General features: G+C 43.0%; 1 pseudogene; it reads left to right on the top strand.

Moving 5' to 3' along the window:
- The first annotated feature begins 13,133 nt into the window (after positions 1 to 13,133).
- LOC136319532 (protein FAM118B-like) lies at positions 13,134 to 13,959 on the top strand (annotated as a pseudogene).
- The last annotated feature ends 2,911 nt before the right edge of the window (positions 13,960 to 16,870 follow it).

Genomic DNA, 16,870 nt, shown 5'->3' with positions numbered 1-16,870 from the left:
GCTTTTAGGAAATAAGGAATTTGCAGAAATTGTAGGAAAACAGCAATGGTAAGCTCAGTTGTTTGTAGCACCAGAATGTTTATTTTAAAGGAGAATTCTGGGAAGCTGGTGGAAAATTCTCACCTCTAACTCTTGTTGCAACCCGTGCATGTATCTGCGAAGACATAATGATATCTGACACTGTTGACATCCCAGGTCTTACGGAAGTGCTGTCTTTGGAAAAATCTAACAGAATACCATTGGCAATGGAACAGAATAGAAAACCCAGAAATAAAACCACATATATATAGTCAAATAATTTTTGATAAAGGGGCCAAGAACACACAATGGAGAAAAGAAAGCCTCTTCAATAAATGGTGCTGGGAAAACTGGAAAGCCACATGCAAAAGAATGAAACTGGACTACAGTCTGTCCCCCTGTACTAAAATTAACTCAAAATGGATCAAAGATCTAAACATAAGACCTGAAACAATTAAGTGCATAGAAGAAGACATAGGTACTAAACTCATGGACCTGGGTTTTAAAGAGCATTTTATGAATTTGACTCCAATGGCAAGAGAAGTGAAGGCAAAAATTAATGAATGGGACTACATCAGACTAAGAAGTTTTTGCTCAGCAAGAGAAACTGATAACAAAATAAACAGACAGCCAACTAAATGGGAAATGATATTTTCAAACAACAGCTCAGATAAGGGCCTAATATCCAAAATATACAAAGAACTCATAAAACTCAACAACAAACAAACAATCCAATAAAAAAATGGGAAGAGGATATGAACAGACACTTCTCCCAGGAAGAAATACAAATGGCCAACAGATATATGAAAAGATGCTCATATTCTTTAGCTATTAAAGAAATGCACATCAAAACTGCAATGAGATACCACCTCACACCTGTTAGATTAGCTATTATTAACAAGACAGGTAGTAACAAATGTTGGAGAGGCTGTGGAGAAAAAGGAACCCTCATACACTGTTGGTGGGAATGTAAAGTAGTACAACCATTATGGAAGAAAGCATGGTCGTTCCTCAAAAAACTGAAAATAGAATTACCTTATGACCCAGCAATCCCTCTACTGGGTATATATCCCAAAAACTCAGAAACATTGATATGTAAAGACACATGCAGCCCCATGTTCATTGCAGCATTGTTCACAGTGGCCAGGACATGGAAACAACCAAAAAGCCCGTCAATAGATGACTGGATAAAGAAGATGTGGCACATATACACTATGGAATACTACTCAGCCATAAGAAATGATGACATCAGATCATTTACAGCAAAATGGTGAGATCTTGATAACATGATACAAAGTGAAATAAGTAAATCAGAAAAAACCAGGAACTGCATTATTCCATACGTAGGTGGGACATAAAAGTGAGACTAAGAGACATTGATAAGAGTGTGGTGGTTATGGGGGGAGGGGGAGGGGCACAAAGAAAACTAGATAGAAGGTGACAGAGGACAATCTGACTTTGGGTGATGGGTATGCAACATAAGTGAACAACAAGATAACCTGGAGTTGTTATCTTTGAATATATGTATCCTGATTTATTGATGTTGCCCCATTAAAAATAAAATTATTAAAAAAAAAAAAAAGAACACCATTGGAAAAGAGAAGTATTTCTCCAGTGGTAGTTGTTAGACTTAAAGGCACTTTAATACAATGGAAAGAATAAAAAAAAGAGTGAAAATAAGTGCTTGTTACCTAACTTTTTATTTATGTTCATAGTCATAGCCATATCTACCCAAATCCTATCCATATTCATGTGTCTATCAGCACCTGTTGCATTTCCTTATCTAAATCTAGGCCAACCATGAGGTCCTAGCATTGTGACTGCCTTTCTCACACATGATGCCTTCTTCAGGGATTTTATATTTGACAGAAGCTCAGTTACCCTCAGCAAATGATATAATTATTCAGATATCGGTACTGCTGTCTTTTCCTCTAATAGTACAATTATCGCCACCTTGACATAACCATAAATCATTGTGCTGTGATTCATAAACCCTGACATCAATAAAGTGTGCACAATTCATTCTCACAGAGCAGGCATTAATTAAAATATCTACTTGTTCCTGTGTTGTTGTTTTTTTTATTGGTTTTGAAATTAATTAGATTCATAGTTTCAACAGAGAATTCTCTGTATATCACTTGAGGCTTTTTTTGTCTTTTAAGAAACTGTTTATTTTTTTGTCAACCTTATTTCCATTCTGCTTAAGAGTTTGTGGAAGAAGAGCTTAAGCCCACTCAGCGATTGTTCTTACTCATTCAGCAGCCTGAGCTGGGCGCTGCAGACCAGTCAGTCTTCAGGGGCAGCTGAATGCCCCAGGCTGCAGCGGGGAACTGCAGGACGGGCACCTGCATGCCTTCAGACTGGTCTGTGGCTTCAGGCTGAGCAGAGCAGCAGTGAACTCGATGCTGAAACAGTCCATCCACCCTGAAATTCCTCCTTGCTCACAGCCTTTTCACCCTTTTCAGCAATGGCTCGCTTTTCCTTTTCCATCTCTCGGGATTTCTGTAGAAGTAGAGGTCAGGCATGACCCCCCCCCCCCATGGGTGTTCACAGGAGATGGTGCCATGTGTGTGCAGAACTTCCCAGGCCAGCATCTACCCCGTCAGACCCACTCAGTGAGCCCTCTCACTGTTGCCAGGGATGTCAGCCCTGGGATCAGCCACCACCAGAGCTCTTGGCTCAGGAAGGCTGCTTGGATCTGGTTAGTGAAAGTTCTAGGAGGGAAGCTACTGGCAGTAGGAGCAGCACCAGTGGCAGCCACAAACTCAGCTCACCTAGCAGGCCAGTGTTCCCGGTCGATATGCCACTGCCATCATCAGCAGGGTTTTTAGTGGCAACAATGGCAGGAGCTGCTGGCAGAAGCTTCTCCCGGATCCTCTTCAGATTTACAGTGTCAATGACATCACTTTTCCATTTCTAGATATACTCCTCCACCTGGAAGTCAAGGTTGGTGCTGCCCAAGTGTGTTCCTGCTTCAAGCAGTGGTGGGATTCAGCCAGTTTGCACCGGTTCGCACCAGTTCAACAGAGCTAATACCTATTTTTTTGCTGAGTTCGGTAAACCGGTTGTTAAAATGGTACTTGTAATCAGGATTCTCGCTAAGGTGGGCGCCTGGGCAGCCACCCAATGTGGAAATCACACATTTACATTCCTTACTCTTTTTGACATTCATCTGTGCAACAACGTATTCTAAGCACCCATAGTAATGTTCCTTCTGTTCACAGGTGAAAAAAATTGCAAGGGAGGATGCCAATCAAGAAACAATATGGAAATATCTTAAATAGCAGTTTAATTGTTTTTCTGTCAGGTATTATTTAATATTTTTTCATTAATATTATAAAACATAACATAATTTAGTTTTGGGTACCTCTTTTATTATTCTTATTTAAGTATTAAATGCATGAAATAATAAACTACCTTTTGGTATATCATTTTTTTATACTTAAAATGGTCATGAGGATAGAGAACTGGTTGTTAAATTAGTTGATCCCACCACTGGCTGTAAGTGCTTTGAGGGTATCCTCCTCCTTAATTTGCTGGACAATCAAGGGCTCCGGACATTGTGAAAGTTTCCCTTTAGGTTACTCGGGAACTGAAAATGATGCTTTACGGGCCATTGTTCTGTTCAACCAAAGTGAAATTGTAAGATAATTCATATCCAAACGTCCTACTATTGAGTAATGAGAAATCACAGTGAGAAGCCTGGCGTTGTAACACTATCTCAGCCGTAGCCTGACACACAGCATGGGGGGTCGGGCAGTGGTTGTGACTCACAGCACTCATGAAACTGGCTTTAATGGACTCTTACTAGTTTCTAGAAAACACACCAACCCATTCCTCAGGAACTCTCGTCTCTTCCAATCACAAAATCCTGAAATTTCAATAATGTTTCCGTTTTTATTTGTGAATAAAGCTGTTTCTCTTCTGTCTTTTAATACTCCTCATGTCTTTTTTCCCCAATCTCATTTTAAAGCTATAGTCTCACATTATTTTAGAGAAAGTTAGAAATATTGTAATCAGCCAATAGGCATATATATGTGTATATATACACACATTTATTTGAGTAACCCTTTGATTACATTGCTAGACATAGTATTGGTCTAATCATTCTTGACCAGTAATAACATCTCACTTGGTAAAAGTTGGTTAAAATATTTATACAATGAGAAAGGTATGCTTCTTATCACTCTACCTTGATAATTTAAGGATTTCCATTAAATTAAGCTGTAAAATTGTACATTAATTGCCATTATTTCTTTTTAAAAATTCTTTAAGTGAACAGCCTATTACTTAAGAGCATATACATACACATTTTAAATTACTTTCTTATAAATTAAATTTCTATTAATTCTGAAACAACTACCAAATCATTGTTTTAGTACTTTTTAGCCATTGATATAAATTTATGAGTTGATAATTTAATTCTCCATGTAACCAGTTACTTGTTATAGCAGGAGACATCATTAACTTTTCTGAACCTCTGTAAGAGGAGACACACCTAAATGTAGCCACGAGGAATGATAGGATCACTCATTTTATGTCTGTGATTTAAAACACAGCCTCTGATGAGTGTTCCATCTAGTGAAACACAAAATGATCAGATGTGACTGGGGTTGTGTGTGGGACTGGGGTGGAGGGAGAATCGGATTACAAATGAGAAACTATTAAATATTACAGGAAAAACAACTGACATGTTGTACCCTCCTGTCACACAAAAGAATCTACTGGAACATTGGCCGTAAACTAGTTCTGGTCCCTGACAAATTATTCACTTGATAACAATGAAATGTGAAAAATAGAGGAAATGTGATTTTTTTTTTTTGAGAGAGAGAGAGGCGAGGAAAGAGAGAGAGAGAGAGAGAGAGAGAGAGAGGAACATTGAGCTGTTCTTGTATGTGCCCTGAATGAGGAATTAAACCGACAACCTCCATGTTCCAGGATGACTCTCCAACCAACAGAACTATATGGCCAGGGCTTAATTTTTATCAATTTTTAGAGAGACAGAGAGAGAGGAGAGGAGGAAGGGAAGTATTTGTTGTTCAACTTAGTCGTGCAATTTTTTTTTGGCTTGCTTCCCAAGTGTGCCTTGACCAGGGATCAAACCCTCAACCTTGTTGTTTCAAAATGATGCTCCTACCCAACTGAGCTAATGCTAGGGCACAAGTATTTTATGAAGGTAAATATATTAAGATGAAATGATTGCCTTTTAATCTGAGCTTACATGCATTTTAAGTACCACATTCAGACTGAGAGAAAATGTTAATTTTAGTGATGGCCTAAAACAAAGGCTACTACATAGCAAACAATACATTTCAACATGCTTGATTGGCTACTTCTTGATTTTTAACTTTTCTTAATATTATTTGAAGGAAATTTACATTGCTAGACTTTAGACTTTCCCCTGATCTATTTAAAAAAATATTTTTTACATTTTTATTTAGATGATTAAATTTAACAGGGTGACATTGGTCAACTAGAGTACATTGATTTTAAGCAAACATCTCCACATCATTTGGACAGTCTATTGTGCTGTATAGCCATCACCCAAAGTCAAACCCCTGATCTATTTTTAAACTTTTATTATTCTATTTTCCCAGTAGTGAAATGTATTTGCTAACCACTGGTGGTATTTGCTATAAAGGTACCAACCAAGGTAGACATTAGTTTCCATTGCATTTTCTGTCTTTGATTCAGTGACTTTGTCATCATAATACAGTTTTTATAGCCTCTGCTACTTAAATCTATCGTGTGGGTAAAATGTTCTCACCTATTCCAAATATTTGTTCAGAAATGCTCTAATGCAGGGGTCTCAAACTCAACTCAGCATGTGGGCCGCAGAGCAAGAGCACAGCCGTTCGGCGGGCCGCACTAGGTCTACAAAAGGCAACTGTTACGCAACACTTTTCTCACTGCAGTTGAAAACAAACAAAAAAAAATCAGTACAACAAGCACAATCGTACATGCAGTTTCCTCAGTGTCACAAAACGACCAGAAACTGTAGTTCGCATCACAACTGCTGTTAACTAAGCTAATATCTAGCTAGGATGCTAGAGAAATGAAAAATACAAGTAAGCCCCTAGGCTTACTTAATTTTATCCAAAATATTTTGAACTTTGTGGATTAGTCTGCGGGCCGCACAAAATTGTTCGGAGGGCCGTGAGTTTGAGACCCCTGCTCTAACAAATTATAGTATATAGTATATAAATTATAATATACCCTGTCAGCTATATTAATTTTAACAATTTACTGCTCATGTCTAAGCTCTGATTTCTTCAATTGTTAAGTCAGGGAAAATACACTGTGGTCATTTAGCTTTACCTGAAAAAAAGTTTTAAAAAGAGATGGTTATGCCCTAAAGGTATTTCAGTTAGATGTATTGAATACATAAGGTACATGATCTACCTTTAACTTTTGAGTTTAACAACACAGTAAAAAAAATAAATAACTTGCTGAACAAGAGTCTCTACACAGACTATTCAAATTTTCTTAACAATTGAAGTTCTTTTACATTTTTATGATTCTTGTTACAAGAGAACACTGTTTCAAGAACACAATTTTGGTTTTAAAAACAAAACAAGACAAAACAAAATGTGTTCTGGCCCTGGCCAGTTGGCTCAGTGGTAGAGTGTTAGCCTGGAGTGTGGATGTCCCAGGTTGGATTCCCAGCTAGGGTACACAGGAGAAGTGCTCATCTGCTTTTCCCCCCTCCCCCCTCTTCTTTCTCTCTATCTCTCTCTTCCCCTCCTGCAGCGGAGGCTCCATTGGAGCAAAGTTGGCCAGGGCTCCATGGCCTCCGCCTCAGGTGCTAGAATGGCTCCAGTTGCAATGGAGCAACACCCCAGATGGGCAGAGCATTCCCCCCTAGTAGATTTGCCAGGTGGATCCCGGTCAGGCATATGCAAGAGTCTATCTCTCTACCTCCCCACTTCTCGCTTCAGAAAAAATACAAAAAAAATAAAAACCAGAAAGAAACATGTTCTGATGGCATTAACGTTTCCCTACCACCTAAATTCATACACAGCTACTTATTGAGAACCTCTTAGGAGGCTCACAGTGTACAAAAGCACAGGTGATACACTGCTGAGTTTCCAGCTTCGAAGTCACAAAGCTTTGTTTCCAAAGCCGAGAGATGTTTAATAATCACAGACATAAATATTAAATTATAACATGAAGTTTTATAATGAAAAGGATTCCTAACTGAAAGTGTTTATTTCCAATCAGGACATATATTACAGAAGGAGTAAAACATGTTAATGCTAATCCCCATGATGATACAACTATTGTGAAAATTAGTTGAAAAGAATCCATCTCCCCTCATTTTCTGAAAGAAAAAAAAAACTAAATCCCCCATTATGCAACATGCTACTACGTGCCGATTATTTAAAGATACCTGCAGAAAACTAGCTTTGCACAAAGGGACAAAATTTTTTTATTTTGTCCTTGCCTATCATCTTGGATAATTTAATGGTAAAAAAAAATGTCCTAAAAGTTACCTAAAATATTGAATTTCTTAGTGTATCTGCATGTGTAAAAATCTGAGATGTTAATGTAAATTGTATGTTTCAGTATACGTTAGAAGTTCAAATATACAGGATTTTGATTTAATATGCTGAAGACAATGAGGGGATACACAAGGTGCTCACTAGAAAATGGACACAATAAGTTGCGGTCTGACCTGGCTCTATTGTGAACTTGATCAAAGTGTTTAATTTCTCCCAGTATCTTGTGCTCTTCAATATGAAGATGAAATTGCATGTTTTACCTACATAGAGAGATTTTAAGTTATATTCAAATAAGTTTTGCACTAATAGGCTCTAAATCTACTCGAGTTATAGGACATTAAAATGGGTCTCAGTTAGAGTGGTCCCTAGGTTCCATGGGACTTCTGTTTGAATTCATAGAATAAATCAATATTTTAGAAACTTAAAAAATATTATGAGGTAGAAAGAGAGTTAAGCATTGGTTTAATATTGCTGCTGCAACAAACCACCATGAATTTAGTGGTTTAAATGGTATACATTTATTATCGTGCAGTTTGTGGATCTGAAGTCCAAAATGGGTTTGCCTGGGTTGCAATCAAGAAACCAACAAGACTTCCCTGCTTCTGGAGACTCAGGAGTGAAGCTCTGTCTTTTATTTTTCAGCTTGTAGAAGCTGCTTGCCATTCCGTGCCTTGGGACCCATTCCATCTTCAAAGCCAGTGGTAGCACCACACTGGCCTCTGCTTTTGTTATCACATGCTCCCCCCCATCCCCAACCTGTAGCCTTCCTCTTAAATAAGAACCCTAGTGCTTACTACTTTGGGCTTCTCGGATTACCTAGGGTAGTGTATTCTTCTCGAGAATCTAACCACAGTGGGAAGTATTTAATTTTTACATTGATGTATCAAGAAATAAAGTTTAGCTTGACCAGGCAGTGGTACAGTGGATAGAGCGTTGGATTGAGACGCAATGGACCCAAGTTTGAAACCCTGAGGTTGCCGGCTTGAGTGTGGGATTGTCTAGCTTGAGCACAGGCTCACAGCTTGAGCGGGGGTTCGCTGGCTTGAGCCTAAGGTTGTTGGCTTGAGCAAGGGGTCAGTCGCACTGCTGTAGCCCCCCTGTCAAGGCACATATGAGAAAGCAATCAATGAGCAATTAAGGAACTGTAATGAAGAATTGATGCTTCTCATCTCTCTTCCTCTCTGTCTGTCTACCCCTACCTGTCCCTTGTTTCTCTGTCACAAAAAAAGAAATAAAGTTTAAAAACATCTAGAAATGACTTAACTAGTTACCCAATTACCCTGTAACTCCACTACTCGATATATTCCCAATAAAAATATGTATATATGCTTTACAAAATTGTTAACAAAGTTTATAGCAGTATTATTTATAAAAAACCCAACTGGAAAAGGAAAGTCCAATAGTAAAATGGATAAACAAACTGAAGTACAGTGTATTCATAAAATGTAATCCTACATAGCAATGAAAGTTAAGTCCAATATTACTGCTATAATAGTACAAACATAATTTAAGTTAAAAAAAAGCCAGAGACAGCCTGACCAGGTGGTGGCGCAGTAGATAGAGCGTTGGACTGGGACACTGAGGGACCAGGTTTGAGACCCCGAGGTTGCCAGTTTGAGCAATCGCTCAACCAGCTTGAGCCTGGGGTTGCTGGCTTGAGTGTGAGATCAAAGACATGACCCCAAGGTTGCTGGCTTGAGCAAGGGGTCACTCATTCTGCTGTAACCTTCTGGTCAAGGCATATATGAGAAAACAATGATTGAACAACCAAGGTGCCACAACAAAGAATTGATGCTTCTCATCTCTCTCCCTTCTTGTCTGTCTGTCCCTATCTGTACCCCTTTCTGGTTCTCTGTCTCTGTCAAAAAAAAAAAAAAAGCCAGAGACAGAATAATATTATATTACATTATTTCACTTATGGCTTTTGCATGGTGAGCTTCTCACCCTGAAGCATGAGGGTTGGCATTGGGGTTGGGACCAAGGTGCCACTCTCAACATTGCCATTCTGAGATGAGAGTCACTTAGAAGCCCCAGAGGTTCCCTAATGGTCATAGGACATCAAAGAAAGAGAAAGAAGTAAACTGAGCCCCTTACTTTGTCAGGCTGTATGGACAGTTAGTAACTGTGTTTGGTTTGGGTGCAGGATGAGCATCAGCAGATGCTCCAGAGGGGTCCAGAGGGACCCTTGGGGAGCTCTTGTCTGGGGACCCCAGGAAGTGACCTTACTTCTTTATGATGAAATTCAACAGAACTTGGAACCCTGGTAACCAGGCAGCCACATTCTAGAGAAGCCCTTACCCAGCTCACTTGACTCCAGACATTTGCACAGACAGGATGTTTACGTGTTGGGTCCCCAGTGTGCAGGGTGGTGGCCTCAGCAAAGCCGGCAAAGACAGCCTCTTTAGACATAGTAGATACTGGGGTCTCACCCAAAGCCTCTTGCCTTTTTCTTACAGGAACCCAAAGGTAATGAAGGGAGGTCCAGGGTGGTCCAATTCATGCCAGGTCGCCATTCTGACCCCACCTGGGCATCCTTATGTCCCCAGCCCATGTGTGTGTGAAGGGGAGGGCCTGCCATAAGCAAGAGCAGGCTGAGGAGGGGACTGAAGCCTGGAGGGTCAGTCCTGTTCACAGCACAAGTCAAGGCTGCCTGGGGGAATGACTGTGGGCTGTGGGCGGGCCCCTCTGCCTGAGGTGTATCCCTCTCCCTGGAGGGGGACAGTCCCCAGGGTGAAGACTGCGCAGACACAGTGCTGGGCCTCATCGAAGTGCAGAAGGTTAAATGGTCCAGAGAAGAACAACAAAGAACTGGCAGGGCTCTGGTGCCCCCAGATAGGCTGCCAGTCACTGTCATTGCAGAGCTCAACCCAAAAGACCAGCAAGGAGGTGGCTGATTGAGGCAGCACTCCATCTCCCCAAGAGAGAGGTAAGTATGCCAAACTACTAACGAGGGCCTGTACAGACTCAATTAGCTTGGGTTTCCTGCGAGGTTTCCAGAAATGGCTCAGGGATGTCTGGGGAAGGCCCTGCCCAGATGCTGCCCAGACACTGCCCAGTCACTTTCCAGGGTCCCGTCCATGGTCTATGTGTGCTTTGTCATGTGTAGCTTTGATCTGGAACACTGTGTCAACTCCCCAGGATTTGCCTTGAGAACCTGGAGCCTGCAATAGCAAAGGCCAACCATGAGAAGGCAGGTGGGGGGTGCATGAGAGCATACAAGGAGGGGCGGGGGCCCGGGTGCACAGGGAGGACCCCCGGAGGCTGGCACTGGACTGGGAACAAAGTCTGTCCTCAGGCTGCCCGTCTGGGCAGGGAAGATATCCCGTGCTGGGTCCTGGGCTATGGCTCTCTGGAAGGCTATGCCTGTGTTCTGTCTGGGGGGGGGGGGCACATGGAGATGCAGGCACATGGATGACCTTTTCTCCTCTTGCAGCCCCAGTCCCAGCCCAGGAAGCAGAGCCAGCTTCCACTTCAACACCTGTCGGACATCCCAAGGAACCAGGTACAAATGCAGACAACAGTGTAGAAGTAAAGGCCATTCCAGAACCTGAGCAATGTCCACGTCCAGCAGCCACCCCAGTGCTGCCAGCAACCCCAGCGTCCATCCCATCAGCAGATCTGGAATGAGAGGCAGCAAGTGCAGTAACTCCCGAGGGCAAGGCACCAGGAGCTGGCCTTGGACCCACCACCCCTGCTGAGAAAAGTATGGATTGCACCTGCATTAGTTCCCCCACGGTAACCTGATACCTCACAGGAACCATCACCCTTGCCAGCTGAACCATCACCTGCAACTGCACTGGATACTGCAGGAGACCAGGTGATGGCACAGGGCCCAGCAGCCCCTCTGTAAGAACCATCTTCTGCACCCGTGACAGCTTCCGCAAGAGAGCAGGCGTCGGCACATCACACAGCATCCCCACTGGGAAGACCATCCCTTGTTCCTGTACACAAGAGCTGGCAAGTGACCCAGGCCCCTGCAGGGAGAGCCATCACTTACACACCTGCATTGGATTTTGCTGGAGACCGGGAGCTGGCACATTACCCACCATCCCTGAAGAAACAGCTGGTTTATACAAAATTCCTCAATGTCAGCTATAGAGCCTCTGGTTCCACTAGCTCTTCCACCAGGACTCCCTTAGCCACCTTTTTTGAGCTTTTGTTTTGGTATTTATATTTTTGTTTTAAGTCGCGTATTTTATTTCAAGTTGTAAATTACATAGTATAAAGTGTTATAAACTGTGCAAGTTATGAGCATTATTTACCTTATGTGCACAAACATCACCACAATCTATTTGCAGGATATTTTATCTCCCCAAAAGAAATTCATATGTGCACAATCCCAGGGCTGAGACTACCGAGATGAGTGTGAGCCCAGAGCCAAGAGCCAGACAATCAGGGAATGGCTGGTTCTTGTGCCCCAAACAAAAACAAGAAAAACGCAGAAAGCTGGAAAGACAAACCACGATTGGAAAGCATTCTTTACAACACAAGGTCGGGGAAAGGTTTAAGGTCCTTGCAGTGCAAAATGTTCTCTCTATTAGTGTTTTAAAAAGTACAAAGAGAAAACACAGGCACTTCAACAAGAGGCAGTGCATACACCAACCAGTACATGTCAGAGGTGCCCGGCCCCTCTGACAGGGATGTACGCACATAAACGCTGGAGACCACACTCTCACAGACAGGCTTCCAGTTGGGAGGCAACCAGCCCCAGATATGAAGTAAGAGAGCAGAGGCCCCAGTAGATGCCCTGGGGAGGAGGGGAAAGGCCCCCCTCTGGGAGGAAAGTGTGCAGGACCCATCAAGCTTCCACAGGCAGCACTTGTCTTAGGAGGTGACCCTAAGGAACACTTGCATAATTTTTCAGAGGTGCATTTTCAAAGACTCCCCATTGGAACACTGAGGGAAATATTCCTGCAGAGAGATTTGACTTTTATCATCCTGGACCACACGGAGGAGGGAAGCTACACAGCTGCTTAAGTAGGTGCAGGGGTCTCTCTGTGCCACTGCTAAGGATCCCCGGGATTCTTTTAGATGAGACCCTGGGACCAACCCTCTACATCTGGGATCCCACCTATTAGATGGCATACATGCAATTTCAACAGGCAGACAGGCCTATGTGTAAAAGCATGTGATGGACACAGACAGAAAAAGACAAAATGAGAAACAGAGCCTGGCAGAGACCCACCAAACCATGCACAATGATCACCTCTGGAGATGAGGCTTGCCAATCAAGTCTCCTTTAGATGGTGGTTAAATTTCTTATACAGTGCATTTCTTTTATAATTCTAGAAACATTAAAAGTGTATGTTAATGTTATCCCTTCTTTGGCCACGGAATGGGGTGAAGACTATTATTTAGTTTGTATTTTTAAATGTGATTATTACAAAGAAAGCAAGGGTTTATTATAGTAAAAGAGTGAATTCTAAAGTAATTAAGAACAGAGTTCGAGTGTGGTGTTTGTCACAGATGCAGAATGAGCAGAGGAAGGAGAGTTTCTGCTAGAGAGGTGGGCACAAAACCTGGAAAACACAGTATTCAGAGGAGAAGAGCATGGGACTCAGTGTCAGATGCTGCCACAGACGCTTCTCCAGGGAGCCCGCCTAAGAAATAGACATGAGTTTTGGATTCTCCAGTGATGGCACGCACACACACTGCCACCAGAAACTCTGGGGCGCTGCTTCCAAGCTTAAAAAGAAGCCTCAGGAACATGTATGTGCTGGTGACCGAACAGGTGTCGGATCTGTGGCTGCACCCCGGGCTCCTGCCCTGTACCCTGGAGGAAGGGGTCAATTCATCTCCACAAAATTGAGAATCTTGTCTATGTCTGCCTGTGACCTCATTCAGAAACTCTCCTCTTGTACTAGTAATGTTTGATCCACGTTTTTTTCAAGAACTGTCTCTATGAAGTGCTTGAGGACTTGGAGTCAAAGATGGAAGGCTCTGGAAAACAGCTACTTCCGTTAGTTCTGCGCCTGACGGAAAATGGAGCCCTAGTATTGACTACACATATTGATAATCTGGAACTGTATGCAGCTGATCAGGGAAATTAACTTGATTCCCCTTGATCTTATGATGAAAGAAGGTCCTGGAATAACTTACAAAAGGCAGAAGCTGACCATGTTGCACATCATGACATTGACACCAGCCCCGCTGGACGTCAGACCCTGCCCAGGGACACTGACGTTACAGGAGAGGTGCAGAAACTCTAGGAAAACCAGTCGTTTCTCTCCCCGGGCTGTGGCCAGACTGTGCAGTACTCCACTTTACAACCCCTTTTACTTGAGCCATCAAGCATAAATCTGACTTAGAACACGTCATGCTAGATTGGAGAGGAGATGCAGATGGGTTCAGGAAGCTTCAAGAAAACACACTGGGCAGACGGGTTATGATCCTCTCTTAGGGAAATGAACGTGCTGATCTTCCAGGATGTTTCAAGTGACTGACCAGTGAGCTGTCCACAAGGGGTGGACCACGGATGGCGAGAGAGGGTCAGTCTCGTATCTCATCAGTAGTACCTAGGAAATGAGACGGCAGCACATGCGAGGGCTACAGAAGTCCCTACCATTAGACTGACTATAAGGCCTTATGGTGAACAGTGTTTACAAGAACCCAGCATGACTCCTGGGAAGAACGAAAATCCAGAATTTGAAGTTGGGGCTGTGTAGGGGGCACATTCCAACTTAATCTTTTATGCTGGCCAGCTCTTGGTCTTGTGTGACCTGACAACGGGACCCAGATGCAGCTCCCTGCCCACCCTGGGCTGGACATGCCCATGTCCATGCATCATATCAGTATGATGTCCACTGAGTAAGCTGCTGCTCTGCATGGAGGACACAGGCTACAGACAACCTAGACTCAACACAGCCCTTGCTGTGGTTTTGTACTCCATACTTGAGTTTTCGCTTAAGATTAATGGCTTTTTGAAAACAAGACTTGAAGGTCTAGCTTTCTAGATCTTTTACACTGTACAGTATTTTACATACGTGGGCTATATTAAAAAGCTGTTCATTAAAGAAAAAGAGAAGAACTGATCAAGGCACACAGGAGAGGCGACCATCTGCTTCTCATATCCTCCTTCTCCCCCTTCTCTCTCTCTTTCTCTTCTTCTCCCACAGCCATGGATTGATTGGTTCCAGCACATCGGCCCTAGGCACTGAAAATGGCTCTGTAGAGCCTCTCCATCAGGTGCTAAAAATAGCTCGGTTGCGAGCATCGGCCCTAGATGGGCAGAGCATTGGCCTCAGATGGGGGTTGCCGGGTGGATCCAGTCAGGGCGCATGTGGACATCATACTGATATGATGCATGGACACAAGCATGTCCAGCCCAGGGTGGGCAGGGAACTGTCTATCTCCTCTCCTCTCACTTAAAAAATTAATTAATTAATTAATAAAAAGAAGAAGAAAAAAATAAACAACCAAGTTCTTCCACTTAGGAGAACTTCCCCTAAGGAGGAGCATCCTCCCAGGGAGTGTCGAGCTATCCAGTGCTTTCCCTTGGTGAGCATATTCGTGTGCCTCTGTTCCCAGGCACCTGTGTGCACCTGTGTGCTTGTGAATGTTCAAGTAACTGCCTGTGTAAAATCTCACAGCTTGACTTGACCCTCATAGAATTTTCTTTACTACAATTACAGGTATCTCAGACATCAGAGATACTTGTATGCATTCTGGAATCACTTGCTATCTGAATTAAAAAAAAGAGTTGTGTCTTGTCTATATAGCCACCTTATTCTGGGTACTGACATGGGCATGAGTGTGTGGTCAGAGACAATGGTGTTACATGTGTGCTACTATGGCCAGCGAGTTTCTATGGAAGTGCTATAAATCCAAAGGATGATCTGATTTGAGCAGGCATAGCCTCCCTGGGGTCTGAAGGAAGGGCTGATAACTTTCTCTCCCTGATAACTTTCTCCTGACATGTATGTTTTGACAGAGTATATCTTTTTAGAGTGTCTGTCCTGCTAGATAACAGGGTCTAGGCACAACCAGTGGGGGAGATTTCCTAGGAGCATTCAGAATACACCGTCAGTGGGTTTGAAGGGTCAGTGCCTTACCAAATACCAGGGTGAACCCTACCTGTGGTTTAGATTGGAGATACTGTGAAAATTCCAATTTTATTTTGATTCATGACAAATAATTGCCAGTTTCTCCATGTCCCGTGTGTAAGAAGAAACTGTACAAAGACCCTTCGTATCATTGTCTTTATGAATCTGCTTTGTTATGTGGCTTCCACCCAGTGGGATGGCCCAGAAGAGGCTCCGTTTGTAAGGGCGGGTGTTGTGCCCAGAGGAACCAGGCTGGAGAGGTTTCTGAGCAAAGTCTATTAAATCACCTGCCAGCAGATGAGCTGAGACCAGAACAGTGCCAGCCCAAGTGTGCAGAAGAGTTAGGGTTATAGAGGCTAGGGATGGCTGCTATCTAAAATGCAGACATCCGTAGACGTGGGGGTTGGCACATCTAAAATGCTCAGATTAGCACATCCTAATCTATGGCTTTGGTTGCTTTCTGAAAAACAATGGCAGCAATAGTTACTGTAGAATTATGGGAGGTAACAGATTTTGTCCCGTGGGAATGCAAAGGTTTTTAGCAGTACAAGGTGAAAGGCAGAAACCGTGGGACAAATAGAAAACACTAGGCTAGTGTGTTCCAAAAGGAAAGGTTATTTTAAAAGTGCCTGGATGCAAGTGGGCTGAGACCAGCAAAGGGTGTCAGCCCCAAGCTGTGGGAGGGAGCATTAGATATAGGAGTTCTGGCCAGCATTTGCTGGCATGGGGTTGCCTGCAACTGGGCATGCTCAGATTAGCATAGGGGGGGGGGTGGCCTTAGTCACTGACTTGACAATTAGCAGGAGGAGGGGGAATTCTGCTACAGAAACACAAGTTTCTTTTTGATGTTGCACAGGTTTACTCTGCGTGATCCTTGGTAAATTTTGAAGACAGCCAAGAAGGCAGGAATATCCCAGGAACAGCAAGGTCCTGGTGTCTCTGAGCCTGTGGCTAGGCTTTCACAAACAACTATTGTGATTTTAACTCCCCTAATGGCCAGGTCCCTCCCCAATGTAGGTTTTCCCTGACATTCTTGCAAAGGTAAACTTTTTACTACATTTCAAAGTAAAGGCCAAGAAACCATTAAGAGAGAGAATAGCAAGCAAATTAACTTGTATCCCCTGGTGGGGGATGAGGATATTCTGTTTTGAGCCCTAGTGGGAAGTTGGGTGAGGGGAATTTGAGCTTTAAAGGTGCTCTGGATCTAAAGGAGCCCCCAAACCTAAACCTAACACAAGGTCCAAAGTATCTAACACCATCCGCCCTTGTTCACTAACCACCTCCACACCCTCTGGCGCCTTGTTCACG

Source organism: Saccopteryx bilineata, chromosome 1 (genome assembly GCF_036850765.1).
Source record: "Saccopteryx bilineata isolate mSacBil1 chromosome 1, mSacBil1_pri_phased_curated, whole genome shotgun sequence".
In the NCBI taxonomy this organism is placed as follows: Eukaryota; Metazoa; Chordata; class Mammalia; order Chiroptera; family Emballonuridae; genus Saccopteryx; species Saccopteryx bilineata.
The sequence above is the reverse complement of the archived record's forward strand: the minus strand, read 5'-3'. Positions and strand labels throughout refer to the sequence as shown.